A 17,010-nucleotide genomic window follows, 5' to 3' on the forward strand; every position below is an offset into this window, starting at 1 on the left:
CCTCCCACATTTCCACTATTGCTACCTTTTCTTTATTGCAAGTTACCCACACCCCCATCCTGTGAACCTTTACTAGCTGATAATCCTCTGAAGCTGACAAAAATAGTTTACAGAAATACTGTTTTGATGGTTGTCAGCATTATACCGGAGATCTCAAGCAAAGGGCATGAAAATAGGACCAATTTCAAACTGCAAGTTTTGACTAAAGCTGAAAACTGGCACTTAAACCAAAACCATAATGACAGGTACCTAATTTCTCTTAAGCTGTGACAACCCTGATTCTGCATCAGTAGGGCATCTCTGGGTCTTCAGGTGCTTCCAGATGCACACTGGCTAAATAAACTTTTTAACTTCTATTTTAGCCATTTAAATTTCTTTTCTGATAGATGTGTAAATTCTATCCTGTTCTTTGGGTAGTGATTTCAACTGAATTTCTCTCCCCTATGTGAAAATGAATTTTGTCCCCATTTGCAATTTGCCACAACATTCTTTTACTTCATATAAATTTGCGCATTTTTCACTTTTTAAGTTAGTTATAACATCTGTCTATTCCCTCATATTATATGAGCAAAATAAACTAGATAATGTGAGTTCACTATTATTCTATAGGTAAGTCATGATTTTACTTTTTTTAAAAAAAAATTATCTTTTAATGTCTTTTTGGGACCATTTTAAATGGGTCAGAACAGTTTCTGAATATATAACAGTCTTATCTTTTTAATGTATTTAAAGGGTCATCTTATGTATGAAATTCCTGTACAAAAGCAAGGATGGAAAACAAAGTATGAACACTTATGTCAGTACTTAACATGCATGCAAAGAGACAGAGTATATTCCAGTAACTGGCAGCTTTTAGATCCCTTGAGTTTTATTTATTGGTTCCCTGAAAATTAAACACAAATAGTTGAATAAATAGAAATGAACTCTAATAGCCTTTAGTTATGTAAAACAGATAAATACAATATGAGAGTTCATAATAGTTCTACCACATGTAGCAACTGTGAAGAAAAGAACATTTGTGAACAGACTGGACAGAAAAAGATTAAAGATATGCTTGAAAGCTAGTGCTGAGCAGCAAAAAAAGTTGGAAGGAAAAGAAATCCCTTCCACTTGTATCACACTCATATCTCCATTGGGAACTATTTCTCTTTCCAATACAGAATGCCTTACACAGGGAAATACAATGAACCATTGTCAGTCTATTGATGTCTATTAATAGCAATTTCCTTTTCTGCCGAACACAAATTAAGCAATAAGGTAAGCTACTGGATCCTTTTTTTTTTCTTTCTTTTTTTTTAATATGAAGGTTATTGTCATATTGGTTTCCATACAACACCCAGGGCTCATCCCAACAGGTGCCCTCCTCAATGCCCATCACCCACTTTCCCGTCCCTCCTAACCCCCATCAACCCTCAGTTTATTCTCAGTTTTTAAGAGTCTCTTATGGTTTGCCTCCCTCCCTCTCTTTTTGTTTTCCCTTCCCCTCCCCCATGGTCTTCTGTCAAGTTTCTCAGAATCCACATAAGAGTGAAAACATGGTATCTGTCTTTCTCTATATGACTTATTTCACTTAGCATAACACTCTCCAGTTCCATCCACATTGCTACAAAAGGCCATATTTCATTCTTTCTCATTGCCAAGTGATATTCCATTAAGTATATAAACCACAATTTGTTTATCCATTCATCAGTTGATGGACATTTAGGCTCTTTCCATAATTTGGCTATTGTTGAAAGTGCTGCTATAAACATTGGGGTACAAGTGCCCCTATGCATCAGCACTCCTGTATCCCTTGGGTAAATTCCTAGCAGTATGATTGCTGGGTCATAGGGTAGATCTATTTTTAATTTTTTGAGGAACCTCCACACTGTTTTCCAGAGTGGCTGCACCAGTTTGCATTCCCACCAACACTGCGAGAGGGTTCCCATTTCTCCACATCCTCGCCAACATCTACAGTCTCCTGATTTGTTCATTTTAGCCACTCTGACTGGCGTGAGGTGATATCTCAGTGTGGCTTTGATTTGTATTTCCCCCATGAGGAGTGATGTTGAACATCTTTCCATGTGCCTGTTGGCCATCTGGATGTCTTCTTTAGAGAAGTGTCTATTCATGTCTTCTGCCCATTTCTTCACTAGATTATTTGTTTTTTGGGTGTGGAGTTTGGTGAGTTCTTTATAGATTTTGGATACTAGCCCTTTGTCCGATATGTCATTTGCAAATATATTTTCCCATTCTGTCAGTTGCCTTTTAGTTTTGTTGATGTTTCCCTTGCAGTGAAGAAGCTTTTTATCTTCATGAGGTCCCAATAGTTCATTTTTGCTTTTAATTCCCTTGCCTTTGGAGATGTGGCAAGTAAGAAATTGCTGTGGCTGATGTCAGAGAGGTTTTTTTTTCCTGCTTTCTCCTCTAGGGTTTTGATGGTTTCCTGTCTCACATTCAGGTCATTTATCCATTTTGAGTTTATTTTTGTGAATGGTGTAAGAAAGTGGTCTAGTTTCATTCTTCTGCATGTTGCTGTCCAGTTCTCCCATCACCATTTGTTAAAGAGACTGTCTTTTTTTTTCCATTGGATATTCTTTCCTGCTTTGTCAAAGATTAGTTGGCCATACATTTGTGGGTCCAATTCTGGAGTCTATATTCTATTCCATTGGTCTCTGTGTCTGTTTTTGTGCCAATACCATGCCATCTTGATGATTACAGCTTTGTAGTAGAGGCTAAAGTCTGAGATTGTGAGGCCTCCCTCTTTGGTCTTCTTCTTCAATATTTCTTAGCTATTCAGGGTCTTTTGTGGTTCCATACAAATTTTAGGATTGACTGTTCTAGCTTCGAGAAGAATGCTGGTGCAATTTTGATTGGGAATGCATTGAATGTGTAGATAGCTTTGGGTAGTATTGACATTTTAACAATATTTATTCCTCCAATCCATGAGCACAGAATATTTTTCCATTTCTTTTTATCTTCTTCAATTTTCTTCATAAGCTTTCTATAGTTTTCAGCATACCTGGATACTTTTTTCAATCTCAGGTATCTGAAGAGTCTTTCCAACTCCTAAATATCCTAGCCATGGGGAAATATCAAAATGATGGCACTAAAGGCCAGTCTGCTTTGGAACTGATTGTTACAGATTTTTCACATGGTTTGCCTGGAAGAGTCTCATCATTTTGACTCATTTCCTACCAGTATTTTCTCAAAATTTGCTTTAGTATACAAACAGAGTTTGTATTCTACTTACCAACACTGAAGGTGTATATTAAACCATTCAAATATGATTTCTTTGTTACCTCAACAAATGTTTGTTATTAGCTAAGAGCCCAAAGGTCTCTGTTGTGAGAAAGGACAGGAAAAAACAGAGACATTTAACTATAGAAAAGAAAAGAAAAAGAACAACTAAAAGAAGGAAGGAATCCAATAGTGTACAGAGGATATTCTAATAAAAACAATAACAACGACACACAAGCAAGGAAGCATTTACTGATTCATAGTTACCCGAAATTACAATTAATTTGCTTTGGTTTCCACGAAAATGCTAAAATAAGCATTAGAAGGTCAGGTTTCTATTCCAGTTTTATTGCTCACTAGTTATGTTATCTTTTAACATCACATACACAATTTAGTTACTGTCTCTTCAATAGTAAATATTAAGGTTGGATGAATTTAGTAATTTCCAAAACTAAAGAATGGAAAGGGCTCTTATAAAGTTTTAAATCTACCTGTGACAAATTTACGAAGGTAAAAAAAATGGGGCTTTATTTTTATAAAGTTAAATATATAAGTTTAAGAAGTTGTCTGATAGTAAAATTCTATCTTCCATATTATATTGAAGTTTATAAAATTTAAGATTAGGTTTGGCTGCAAGTAACCAACATGTTAAATTTGCAATATTTATTAGATATGTAAGTAGAGCTCTCAATAGGCAAATAAACATAGGTTTTTGTCATAAGTCATATGCTTCTAAAAATCACTCCATGTTCTATTTAGGTTTTTTTTTTCCAACCTATACTCTAAAATGGACCCATCCTCACTGGCTCTTAGATTCCTAAAATTTGTATAGATGATTCACAAATAGAAGGAAAAGTTATTAAGTAATACAGGAACACTATATACTATTTTTTAATGATTGGTGAACCTTAGTATGGTTTTCATGTTGGTGTATATAGAATATTTGTTGGTTGGCAGACTTTTCAGAAATAGACGATTTATTCAATTCTAATTAGAGGACACTGACATTAGCCTAGCTCCCTGAGATCCTAAACATAGTCTGAATCCTTCCCCTACTTTCAAGGACACTCTAAAACACTACACAAATTCCACAAGTGTTAATAAATAGGCTTTTGACAATTTTATTCCCTTTATTCTACTTAGTGTCTACCCTGAGTAAAATAGAAGAGGGAAGATATTCTAAAGAGTGAAAATCCTTTAGAGTGTACACAAACTGGCACCAAAGTTCTGCCCTAAGGCATGAGGAATTAATGTTCTCTCCTTTTCTGCTCTTAAACACAATAGCTAGATCTATTGCTACTTAAAACTACTCCTTGTGTGAGAATTACTATCTCTCTTCACTTTTACCTCATATAACCAACCATTCATTAAACAATTATATACTCTATACTTATTATGTATTAGGCAATACCCTAAACATGAATGAAGAACAATATAGGTTTTCAAGGACCCTGAAGGCTACTGTGAGAAACAGACAATTCAAAAACTAAGACCTACTGAATATAGCCTTTAGCCACTAGAATTCAGTACTATGGAAATGCTCAGGAAGAATGGTTACTGGATGCACATATTGTGCACATTCTCAGATTCCCTCTATCAACTGCCTCTGCCTTTTTCTTCCTTACTACTTACTTGAAACAAATCACCCTCCCACCTTCAGATTTGGATGAAATGTCCTACTGCAGGGTATGCAATTTGGTTTTTTGTCCAACCTCTGAGATGGAAGATGATGCAATCTGGAGTGTTAGCTACCTGTGTCCTACTTTCACTAACACAAAAGAAAGAGTATACAGGGGCTGATTATACATCCCTCTGCCTTTTTCTCGTCCATGGCATACAGCTAGGTATATATTCTCCTTACAAACTTTCCCAGATAAGCTCACATGCTAAGCAAACATGCTGAGCTGCTGGGGACCAGCCTCCTGTTCTTTCTGCAGTTCATACCAAGCAGGCAGATAAGGTTATAGCACCATGTTGCTGCATTTCCTTGCCTTTTTTCTCTTCATCTCTACCACCCTCACACTGCATTTCTCAAACAAACTATTAACACTTGAAACTGTGTCTCTGGCTCTGTTTCTGGAACACCTAGGACAATACACATGGTTAATTTTGCTTAAGGACAATCATGGTTTTATGATGTAAGAAGCTAACCTGTAGCTTGCCTAAAAGCTACATTAAAAAAAGTGTTACAATATTGGCATCATTTTTAATCCAAAGAAGAATCTCATTCTTATAAAATCAAAGTAAGCCACATTCAAACAGCATATCTAGTAGGGCTCAATTATGGAACAAATCCCATTGAGGGCAGTATCTCTGCATATAGCTATAAGGTTGTATTTTGCAGTCTCCCAATTTAGGAATTAAGTAGAAGTACCGTATAAAATCCAGCCTCAATCATATTTTCTCAATAAGCCATTAGCCCTGATTTGGAGCTGTATCTTCTCAGATATATTTTATGAAATGCACTTGATATGGGTTATTCACAGCCCTATCTACAGGCTCACCTTTTATCTATCTGTATTGTTATATGAAAAATTAAACTTAAAATCACTGTGAAAAATAATTCCAAAGGGAAAAAAAGTCTTGTAATCTCATCATGTCATTAAAATTTGATCTAATATATTTATAAGATAGTCAAATGAAATGGAAATAACTTGTTATTGAAGAATGTAGCCACACACTTTAGTAAGAAGAATGAGAGAGATCCTCTCATCAAAATGTGGTTTTAGAATTCTCCATAAAAGGATTCCTAACTCTAATGCTTACCAATACATAAACAGTTCATCATAGAATGTCCACCATATAACAAATACTTAATGGATGAATAAATAAAATTTGACAGATCAGTCTATAGTCCACTACATAATGCAATATTTTTACAAAAAAGAACTAGTTTTGTGGCATACCTATCTTACCAATTTAAAAAATTGCAAAAGTCTTTGTTGGAGTTTCTAATAGTGTCAAATGACAAAACTAAAACAACTGAGTAACAAGTTCAAAGGAAAACAATCCATGAATAAAGGGAGTAGAGTGCCTCACAAGCAGTGAAACACTCTTCCTGAAGGATTCTGGGCAACAGTGAGTTTTATAGAATGTGAGAAGAGACAGTGCAGAAACAGGGCATGATTGGCTAGAAGGTCAAGGATTTCCTTACAAGGCTAGCAGGTCCTATTTTCTAGGGTAAGCTACCTAAAGTTGAATTAGAGGAATTGGACAGATTGGTTGGTTTTATTAGGTTTCCTTGACAGGTGTTACCACAAAGTGCAAGCTGACATAGGTTTAGATGTGTGATGTGGGCCAGGCCACAAGAGTGGTCTCCATTTTTTGGATCCTGGTATATGAATTCACTTTACCAGTAATAAGTAGTCTTCTTTCTACTGTTTCTGGCATTATAGACAAGTAGACAAACCTTTATAATTAAAAGACAATCCTGGAAAAATCACACCAGACACAACACTTCATATATTGTGTAGCTTGGCACGAAGTAAGATAAATATGCACTACACCCCATGCCTTAATTAGGTCAGCATACTTTGTTCCTCCAAGTTTAAGGCTATCTATAATTTCAGTTACATCAGTTCATCCAGAATAGACCAGACTGTGAAAGACTGACTTTCATTAGTCAATTTAGAGAAAACTGACTATTAATCCTGTTAGGGCATACAGCTTTCTAGTAACTGAAACAGTTTCCACTCCTTTTCTTAGTAACAGGCTTTCTGGAAGGTGATGGAGAAATTAGAAGTTTATGTGACGTTTATGGAGTTAACTCATTGTGGTCATTTATCTGAAACAGTGAATATTCAAGAAGTAATTTCTGGATTATTCCAATTTTTAACTTTATTCTTAGGCTAGAATATTCTTACTTGCTGCCAGCTGGGAAAGTTGAGAAAATATTAAATAAAATATCTCTGAGATTATAGCAGGATTTCTAATAGAGAAGAATGATTGAATTACAAATGCATGGGGAGCAGTCTCTGCCAGTGGGTGGTATTTGTATTTTAAGAGATAACATTTCATGGATCATAGGTTCAAGCAAATACCCATTGTGCTAGACATTAACCACCACTTAGCAATAGTGATAGAGAAGTAGAAAACATCTGGTTGTGGATAATGAGCCAGAGCTTCTCAGCACCCTTGGATGCTAATAGCACTGGGCAAAGGTCATGGTAGAAGGCCATCTGGCTCCCTGTGTAAAGGTATTTAGAGATCTTTCCTATCACTGCAAATCACCAGCATATTTATAAGAAGCAGGTAAGAAAATCTACTGAGTAGTATATATTTAACCACCAATTTTAAGTATCTGATATTAGTATGTTTCATTACCACTGTTGCTACTAAATATTAGATTAGTATTACAAACTATTGAAACATGAACTGTGTCATGGTAATATAAAAATTCACAAAACTATATTATGAATACAAGAAAAATCATTGCTCACAGATTTGTGTTATGTAGGCAGAGGAGCTATTTGTAAAATTGTAATTTAGAAGAGAATTACTTTCAGTAAATATTATTTTCCCTTTCTGATTTTTCCTTAATTTTTACCTGCATCATATTTCTATCAAAAATTACTTAGTGGAAAACATATGCTATCATCCATATAACTGTAAGTATTCATTTTCTTAACCAAAAGAAAATGTATGTAGCATCTACTACATATGAGATGGTATACCTGGCATTGAGAACTCAGCAAAATTAATGCTCTAAAGAACTGATGGGTTAGCTGTAGAAAAAGATTACAGAAATGTTTATAAAAGACTTTTGTAATGTAGTATAATGTATGCTTTCATAGAAACGTGCACTGGCCTTTATGGGAGAATGGTCATGGAAACTTTCACCAAAAAAATGTTACTCAGGATCGGTCTCACGTAATGAATAGGCATTGACAAATATTCTTTGCTTGATCAAATTTTAGTCAGGCTCTTGAACCTTCTCCTAGGCCCATCTGTACACTTTCTTGTAAAATACAGTTTTAGAAAGCATCCTGAGAAGTCAGCTAAGCAAGAATACCCCTACCCTTGAAACAAATCATGCTTGTAATTAAAATTTCTCACTCCCCAGCCTTAGCATCTCATCACCCCTGATCTTCCTTCAGTAGGAATTCTGTTAGGCAACTTTAGTAGACTCAGAAGGTACTATTCACAGAAAGTACTAAAAAAGTAATATAAGTGGCATTGTAAAAATGATTAATATACAACCGGAGGAATTTAAAATTAAGCTGTATTTAAATATAACTTGGGAAAACTAAAATGATATGGGTTCACTTCTTGATACTTTGAGGAATTTGAAAAATTAGATTAAAATGTGTATTTTTTTTATTTTTATTTTTATTTTTTTTTTAACGTTTATTTTTATTTTTGGGACAGAGAGAGACAGAGCATGAATGGGGGAGGGGCAGAGAGAGAGGGAGACACAGAATTGGAAACAGGCTCCAGGCTCTGAGCCATCAGCCCAGAGCCTGACGCGGGGCTCGAACTCACGGACCGCAAGATCGTGACCTGGCTGAAGCCGGACGCTTAACCGACTGCGCCACCCAGGTGCCCCTAAAATGTGTATTTTTAAACTTAATACTAAACATTCCCATTAAACAAATACATTAAACAAATATCATCTGTGCCACATCAGAAAGTAAAGCCAAAGTAAAAGTGGTCTTTATAAGTAAATAGCAGATAGATGAAAAAAAAAGGATAAAGTAACAGAAATTACAAACTAAGGTAATAATAATTTATCTCAAAGTGATAAAATATAACCTTAATGTGTAAGAAACTGAATTCTCAGGAAAAAATAAACTAAAAGTTAGAGTAAAACATATCCCCATCTAAAATGCATATATATGTATACGTGTGTGTGTGTGTGTATATATATATATATATATATATATATACATACATATACATATATATGTATATATATGTATATGTATACATATATATGTGTATATACAAATATATAATCAACACATGAAACATAAAAGCAACCCTAAAGTTAAGAAAGAAGTCAGAGAAAATATGACATGCACGTGGGTTGAAATTCATTCACATACCAACTAGAGGAGCAGAAAAATATAACTTCATTATTTTTTACATAATTTTTACAGAATCATTTACTACTTACTCCATAACCATGAGCTCTCCAACATTTCCCACTTTCTTCATTGTTAGGCAATCTCTGGGTCTAAACCTGGGAAATGGGTTATGAATGAAAGAACATTGTATCATTTCTAAGCAGAAGCATGTAAAACTCATAATGTAACACCCCTTCCCTTCAACTCTTTCTTCTTCTGTTGTGTAATTCAAGATCATCATGGATCACATATAATGAAGCTTGAGCTTCTGTCAATTTGGGTTCTTGATCAACTGTGTGAGGCATAGCTTCATTAATCTGTGATAGACACAAGGCATTAGCAAGATGTAAATTTCTGTTGTATTAAACCACTGATTTTTGTGGGTACCTTGTTTGGTATACAGTAAAATCTAGTTTTTCCACAAAGGGCAGGATGATAAATATTTTAGCTTTTGTGGGCTATTCAGTCTCTTTCTCAAATACTCAACCCTTCCTTTTTAGCACAAAAGCAGCTATACACAGTACATGAACAAATGAGTAGAGCTGCATTTCAATAAAACTTTATTTACATAAACAAGCAGTGGGCCAGATATGACCCCAGGATAAAGTTTGCTGACATCTTATCTGGACTACATAGATAATAAAGTAAAATGATCTTAATCATGAAATCTTACTTGCCAAATAGCAGAAATGTAAGTTTTGGTTTTATATAGTTCAAAGTTTAAAGTCCTCTATTTTGGGGGCGCCTGAGTGCCCAGTCCATTGAGCTTCCACCTTCAGATCAGGTCATGATCTCACAGTTCGTGAGTTTGAGTCCCACATTGGGCCCTGGGCTGACAATTCAGAGCCTGGAGCCTACTTTGGATTCTGTGTCTCCCTCTCTCTCTGCCCCTCCCCCGCTGGCACTCTGTCCCTCAAAAATAAATGTTAATTTTTTTTTCAGTGCTCTATCTTGATAGAAAACAAACAACCTCTCTTATTCATTTCATCTTACTCCTTCAGTCTTTCTCAAAAACACTGTCTGGTTGAATGAAGGTGGGGAAGTAGGTTAAATTATCTTGCACTGTCAATTGGTTGTGTACTCTGTACTTCTTGATGCTGGGCAGTGTGCTGGCAGTTGATGCCACAGCTGGTATTTAATAACCTAATTATTTTCTGGATTGAACAGGACCTTGACACACACACACACACACACACACACACACACACACACACACACATATGAATTTAGTTCCTAAAAGAAGCATGTAAAATATGATGTCATGCACAAGGGCAGTTGCATAAACAAATGAATAATTGTTCACCCTAAAGTATCACTAGTACAGCAAAGAAAATAAACTATTGGTACTACATCAAAGAAAGTTTCTGTACGGTGAAGGAAACAATCAATAAAACTAAAAGGCAACCTATTGAATGGGAAAAGATATTTGCAAATGGCATATCTAATAAAGGAGTAGTATTCAAATATATAAAGAAGGGACACAATTTAACACCCTCCCAAAAAAATCCAACTTAAAATGGGCAGAAGAGACATGAACAGACATTTCTCCAAAGAAGACATAGAGATGGCCAAAAGACACATGGAAAGATATTCAACATCACTCATTGTGAGAAGTGAGATGATATATTTTCAGAAATACCAAATAAAAGCTGTGCTGTCTAGTTAATAGGTTTACAATCTATTGGAAATATGTACAAAACCCGCTCCCCCCAACAATGGAGCCCCAGGCCCTTAGACACTTCACTTCATGGTTCTTCTTCCCCTCTCCATTTCCCAACTTATTTTTCGCTGTCTTTGCAATGAGCACGCACTAAAGAATTGAAGTCTCTGCATCACCTCAAGGAATGTACTTTTTGCCTTACATAGGCATAGGCAACTTCCAGGTAAGGCTGTAACCTCTGTATACTTAGCCAATGAGGAATCAGGGGAGTGACTTGCATGCTAGGAGATAAAATGCCTGCTGTAACTGCCCCAAGTGTGCCTGTCCATCAGACACCCACTTTTGCAAGAACGTTGATTAAAGCCTCACTTTACTGTGCTCCAAGTCTCCACATCCCTCCTTTGATTGGGCCAGTGGGTTAATTTCTCACACTCATCATCAGGAAAATGTGAATCAAAACTACAATGAGATACCATTTCAGAATGGCTAAAATAAAAAACACAAGAAACAAGTATTGGTGAGGACATGGAGAAAAAGGAACTGTCATGGACTATTGGCAGGAATACAAGCTAGTGTAGCCACTGTGAGAAACAGTACTGACATTCTTCAAAATATCCTTGGTTTCAGAATTGTTGTTTGTTAATGTCCTATTAACCTTTTATGTGACCACAATTTATGCTAAAGTCTTAACAATGGACACCAAAACCTCCTGTATACAATTCTGTCTTCTCCAATATAGTTTAATGATCACTAGCCATTTGTGACTACTTAAAATAATGAAAATTAAAGTTAGTTCTTCAGTTGTACTGACAACATTTTAAGTGTTCAGTAGACATGTGACTACTGGCTAATATATTGGATGGTGAAGATACAGAAAATTTATATGAATGTGGAAAGTTCTACTATATAGCACTGCTATAGACAAAACTTAATAGAATTGTCTACCATAAAGTAGATAATTCCTTGGTAAAGAGACCTTCTATTGCCTAGAAATAAATCTCTTGGTTTAAGAGATGAAAGGTCATGAGGGGAAATGATTTAATCAAATAAATTCGCCATTTTATATATGCAAATTTTTGTGCAATGTTATTCCTGACGCAAAACAGAAGATGCTACAAATTTTTACCTAAATCATAATATTCCTTATAAATGCAGTGAAAAGTTGTGTAGTGAGAGAAAAATTGAATAGATAAAATTCTTTAAAATATACATTAAATATATCCTCTCCAATTTGAAGAGAAGGGATGTGACAGAGGCAGATAGGCAACCTGGTGGGTAGTGTTAGTGAGCCAACACAAAAAGTATAGAGACTCAAAGAAGAAAGATCCCTTCTGATGGAACAGATGTAATAAACTGTTACTGACCAGTAAGAACAACTTCCAATATTTGACTTTTTTTTTCCCCTTGGTTTCCTGAAAGAAGCACTGGAAATGAGAGAATAAACCTGAAATTATAGCACAGAGCTAATTCTCTACAACAACAAACAGGAAATAAAGGAAGACAAAAGAAATGTGAAACAACGCAGGAATCACTTGAAGGAGAGAAGTTCCCAAGGAAAGACATTTGGAAAGTGCTACATGCCCCCAAACATTAATAATGACATATCCGAGGGACTCCTGGGTGGCTCAGTTGGTTAAGTGTCCGACTTCAGATCAGGTCATGATCTCCCAGCTCTGCAAATTCCAGCTCTGCATCAGACTCTGTGCTGACAGCTCAGAGCTTGGAGCCTGTTTTGGATTCTGTGCCTCCTCTCTCTCTCTGCCCCTCCCCTGCTCACACTCTCTCTCCCTCTTTCTCTCTCTTTCAAAAATAAAGAAACATTTAAAAAAAAAGTGACATATCTGAAACCTATATATTGTGTGCTTGTTTTATTAATTAATTAATTAATTAATTTCACAGGCCTGGAGAACAACTGAAACAGCTACTAGGTAGTAGTAGTTTAAATCTGTAAATAAATAGCCACAAATGCTGATGAACCTTTATCAGCATAAAAGATGGAAACTCAAAGACAGCTGCCATGTAAACGACATACATATTCAATGTGTGGAGTTGTATGGGAATGTTAGTAAAATTAAACAAAAAATGAGCAGAAAATAAATTGTTGAAGCTGAGCTGTTGCTCTCCTCCCATTGTAACAGTGACTTCGGCTCAAGTCATGATCTTAAGGTTCATGAGTTGGAGCCCCACATTGGGTTCTGCACTGGCAGAGTGGAGCCTGCTTGGAATTCTCTTTCTCCTCGTTCTCTGCCCCTCCTCAACTCATGCTCTCTTGCTCTCAAAAATAAATGAACTTTAAAAAATAAAATAAAAATAACTTTTGCAAAACACAAAGTCTAGTATTTGGCATACAACACACAAATAAATGTTAGTTTTCATGCTTCATTCCAAAACCTTTATTCCTACTGAGTTTCTTCCTGTCTTCCTACTTTCTCCCTCAGAACTTAGTCACACTTCTACTCTTAAAAGAAATCTTGATGCCTCAATCTCTTTTGCCTTCCTGATAGATTTCATGAAGGGAACCCTGTCTTTTAACCCTCCTACATCCCTATACTTTACCCACTTAAATCCAAACTCAAGCTCTGCCGTCCCTAGACTATGCCATACCACTGAAAATTCAGCTCTTATTAGTACATAGGTGAGTGCGCATAAGGACAATACTGATTTAAATTATTTTGATCCCATGTAAAATAGCATTTACTGATAAAAGTCCTTATGTTGCTCCGGTAAAGATTTACAAAATTACTTCCCCATTTAAATATCATTAAAGTAAATGCATCTGCCTTTCTTCTATTTGCCAAGACAAAACATGAGGCTTAAAGAAATTTCATGCTTGAAAGACACATTATTTCTTAAATATTTGCTAAGATTTTTTTTCCCATAATTGACATTTCTGGGCAGCTATGTTGTCTTATGAAGAAATACCATTTGTTGTAAGCTATAATACATACTCCTTTGGCTATAATCATAAAACTTTTCCAACAATGAGCATCAGTTAAAGATGAACTTCTCAAGGATGTTCTTCATCATTTCAGAAAGGAACTTCTATGACGCATAAAAGTTCACAGCAATTTTTGTATGTCTTCAGAGTAAAAAGCTCTTTAAATGTGAGCCATCACTCTATTTTTTTTAATTTATTTTTAACGTTTATTTATTTTTGAGACAGAGAGAGATAGAGCATGAACACGGGAGGGTCAGAGAGAGGGAGACACAGAATCTGAAACAGGCTCCAGGCTCTGAGCTGTCAGCACAGAGCCCGACGCGGGGGCTCGAACTCACGGACCGGGAGATCATGACCTGAGCTGAAGTCGGACGCTTAACCGACTGAGCCACCCAGGCGCCCCCATCACTCTATTTTTTAACATCTAGATTAGCTGCACAACTTTCACTTGACTGAAAATATAATTTTGCTTTTTAAAACTGTTGTATATATATTTGTAAAGTGTGTTAAATTACTGATTTCCCCGAAAATCTTCCTTCATTTGTCTGACATAAAAAAGATTAAAATCAACTGCCTAGGCAGTTATTTTAGATTATTTTAAATTGCAAAATTAGAATATAAAAGTATTTGTGTAAGGGAAATACTCATCTTAAGCTTCAGTTATGTAACATGCATTCATGATGAAGACACGTTCATGAAATAGTTTGTAACCAAGTGTAAAAGGAATAATGAAATCTGGAGAATTGAATTAGGGACGGGGAGTGGGAACCTACCTGTTGATTGGAAGAGAAAACTTAAACGTGAGCAATAAAAATAGATCATCTTAAGTTCAAATCTGACCAAGCAGCACTACATTTTTCTCGTACTTGGAGTTCGTCAAAAGCAAGGAAAGCTCTTGGCCAGCGCGAGAGAGACGCCGTAGGCATGGGCGGACCAAGGCGGGAAGAGACCGGAGAAGCCAAGCGGGCGGGAGGTGGAAGCGGCCGCGACGGCGACGGCGACGGCGACGGCGGCGGCAGACCAAATGCGCGCATGCGCTCAGCTCCCGCAGCCGCGGCGGGGCTCCTTTCTTCATGGCTCCTCTGCTCCCTCCCGCCCAGAGTCTGCAGCCACCGCCTCCAGGCGCCTCCTTCCCACCCACCGTGCCCCCTCTCAGCGGCAGGTGAAGGGGGAGAACAGTAAGGTGGGCATTTCAGAATAAATATAACATAAATTTCACATTAGCTTTAAGAATACACTTGGCATGTTTGGGGAAAATTTGATTCCATTGATCTGCAGGACCACATAGAAGATGGGACATTGACAGAATTTAAGAAGCATGTTAGACTAAACTGTTATTAAAGACTGATCTAGATGCTCTCAGGCATACAAATTGGAACAGGAAAGATCAAAAGTCAGACTATTCAAAGAGCCTTTTCAGCAATCCAGGCAAGGAGTAATGAGTTGATAAGCAACACAATGACATTGAGAATTGGGGAAAAATTGATTGAGAGACGTTCTGAAAAAATAGTAAACTAAGTGTCTTGGGTTGGCTACTTGTAGAAAGGACCAGGGAAAATTCAACTTTATTTGGCAATGTCTAACTTTAGGATATATAATGGTATATAAATGGGGACATGAGATAGAGCTATTCCTTTTGAGAGACAGGTGTTTATCTTGTTTAATACATAATGAATTTGAAATGATATGGGGGCATTTTCAAGAAAGTGTCCAATAAGTAGAATGTGAAGAAGAAACTCCAGACCACACGTCTGTTCGTGTTGAAGTGTACTATGGAAGGAAATGGTGGTTGAAGAGAAAATGAAAATTTAATGGAGAATATAAAGTAATTAGCCATTTTCCCACAGGAAGCAGAGAGGACTTAATCACATACATTGGCAGTTAGCCCTGAAAAACCAAAAGACAATGCCATTTGTAGATTTATACTTATAGGAAACTGCCAAACTGTCTTACAGAGTGGATGTATCATTTTACATTCCTGCCAGCAATGAATTCCTATTGCTACATATCCTTGTCTGTGTTTGGTGTTGTCAGTGTTTTGGATTTTGCTCACTCTAATAGGTGTGTATCTCATGGTTTTTCTAAACTTCATTTCCCTGGTGCTTTATAATGTGGATCATCTTTCCATACTTTGCCATCTATATACCATTTTTGGTGATGGGTCTGTTCAGGTCTTATTTTTTAACCTACTTGTTTTCATACTGTTGTGTTTTAAGAGTTCTTTGTGTTATTTTGAACAATAGTCCTTCATCATATATGCTTGTTGTAAATGTTTTCTCTCAGTGTGGCTCGTCTTCCATTCCCCTAATAGTGTCTTCCCACAGAGAAGAAGTTTTTAATTTTAATAAAGTCAAGCTTATCAACTTTTTTTCTTTTGTGAGTCATACTTTTGGTTGTATATAAAAAGTTGTTGCCAAGCTCTAGATTTTCTTTTATGTTGTCTGCTAAGAATTTTATAGTTTTGCATTTTACATTAATGTCTAGGATTCATTTTAAGTTAATTTTTGTTTTAAGTTTTTTTGTTTTGTTTTTTTGTTTTTTGCATGTGGATATCCAGTTGTTCATAACTATTTGTTGAAGACTATCCTTTCTTCATTATATTGGCTTTGCTGCTATGCCAAAGGAGTGGGTCTTTTTCTGGGCTCTTCTGCATTGATCTCTTTGTTCTTTTGCCAGTACCGCACTGCCTTGATTACTGTAGCTTTATAGTAAATTCTAAAGTCAAGCAGTATCAGTCTCAGACTTTATTCTACTTCAGTATTGTGTTTGCTATTCTGCAACTTTTGTGTTTCCATATAAACTTCACATCAGTTTGTTGACATCCACAAAATTATCTGCTGAGATTTTGACTGGACTTGTACTAAATCTATAGATGTTACACATTTTTAATTCCCGTACCCGGTTTAATTGATTTCATATCTTAATTTGGGGATTTATTTATTTGGATTTATTCATCATAAGGGCAGAAAAACCATTATAAAGTTTTCCATCATTCAATTGACATCAAGTTAGCTAACGAGTTTGCATAGATAAGACACCATTTGTCAGGGAATTTATTTCTTTTATCATCATTAAAAGTTACTTTTTCTTGTAGGACTGGTACTTAATTATATCTCTCTCTGATTTTA

The 17,010-nt window shown here is 36.0% G+C and overlaps 1 long non-coding RNA gene across 1 annotated transcript in view; it reads right to left on the minus strand.

Annotated features, from left to right (window-relative positions):
- Positions 1 to 14,836, minus strand: part of LOC125164558 (uncharacterized) — a 132,078-nt gene extending 117,242 nt beyond the window's left edge. The window contains exons 1-2 of the long non-coding RNA XR_007151805.1: positions 14,656 to 14,836; positions 9,335 to 9,400 (exon numbers count right to left, since the gene is read on the minus strand). This is a non-coding gene — a long non-coding RNA (uncharacterized LOC125164558). The remainder of the gene's footprint in view (positions 1 to 9,334; positions 9,401 to 14,655) is intronic.
- Between the last annotated feature and the right edge of the window lie 2,174 nt (positions 14,837 to 17,010).

This window comes from Prionailurus viverrinus, chromosome B1 (genome assembly GCF_022837055.1).
Source record: "Prionailurus viverrinus isolate Anna chromosome B1, UM_Priviv_1.0, whole genome shotgun sequence".
Taxonomy (NCBI): domain Eukaryota; kingdom Metazoa; phylum Chordata; class Mammalia; order Carnivora; family Felidae; genus Prionailurus; species Prionailurus viverrinus.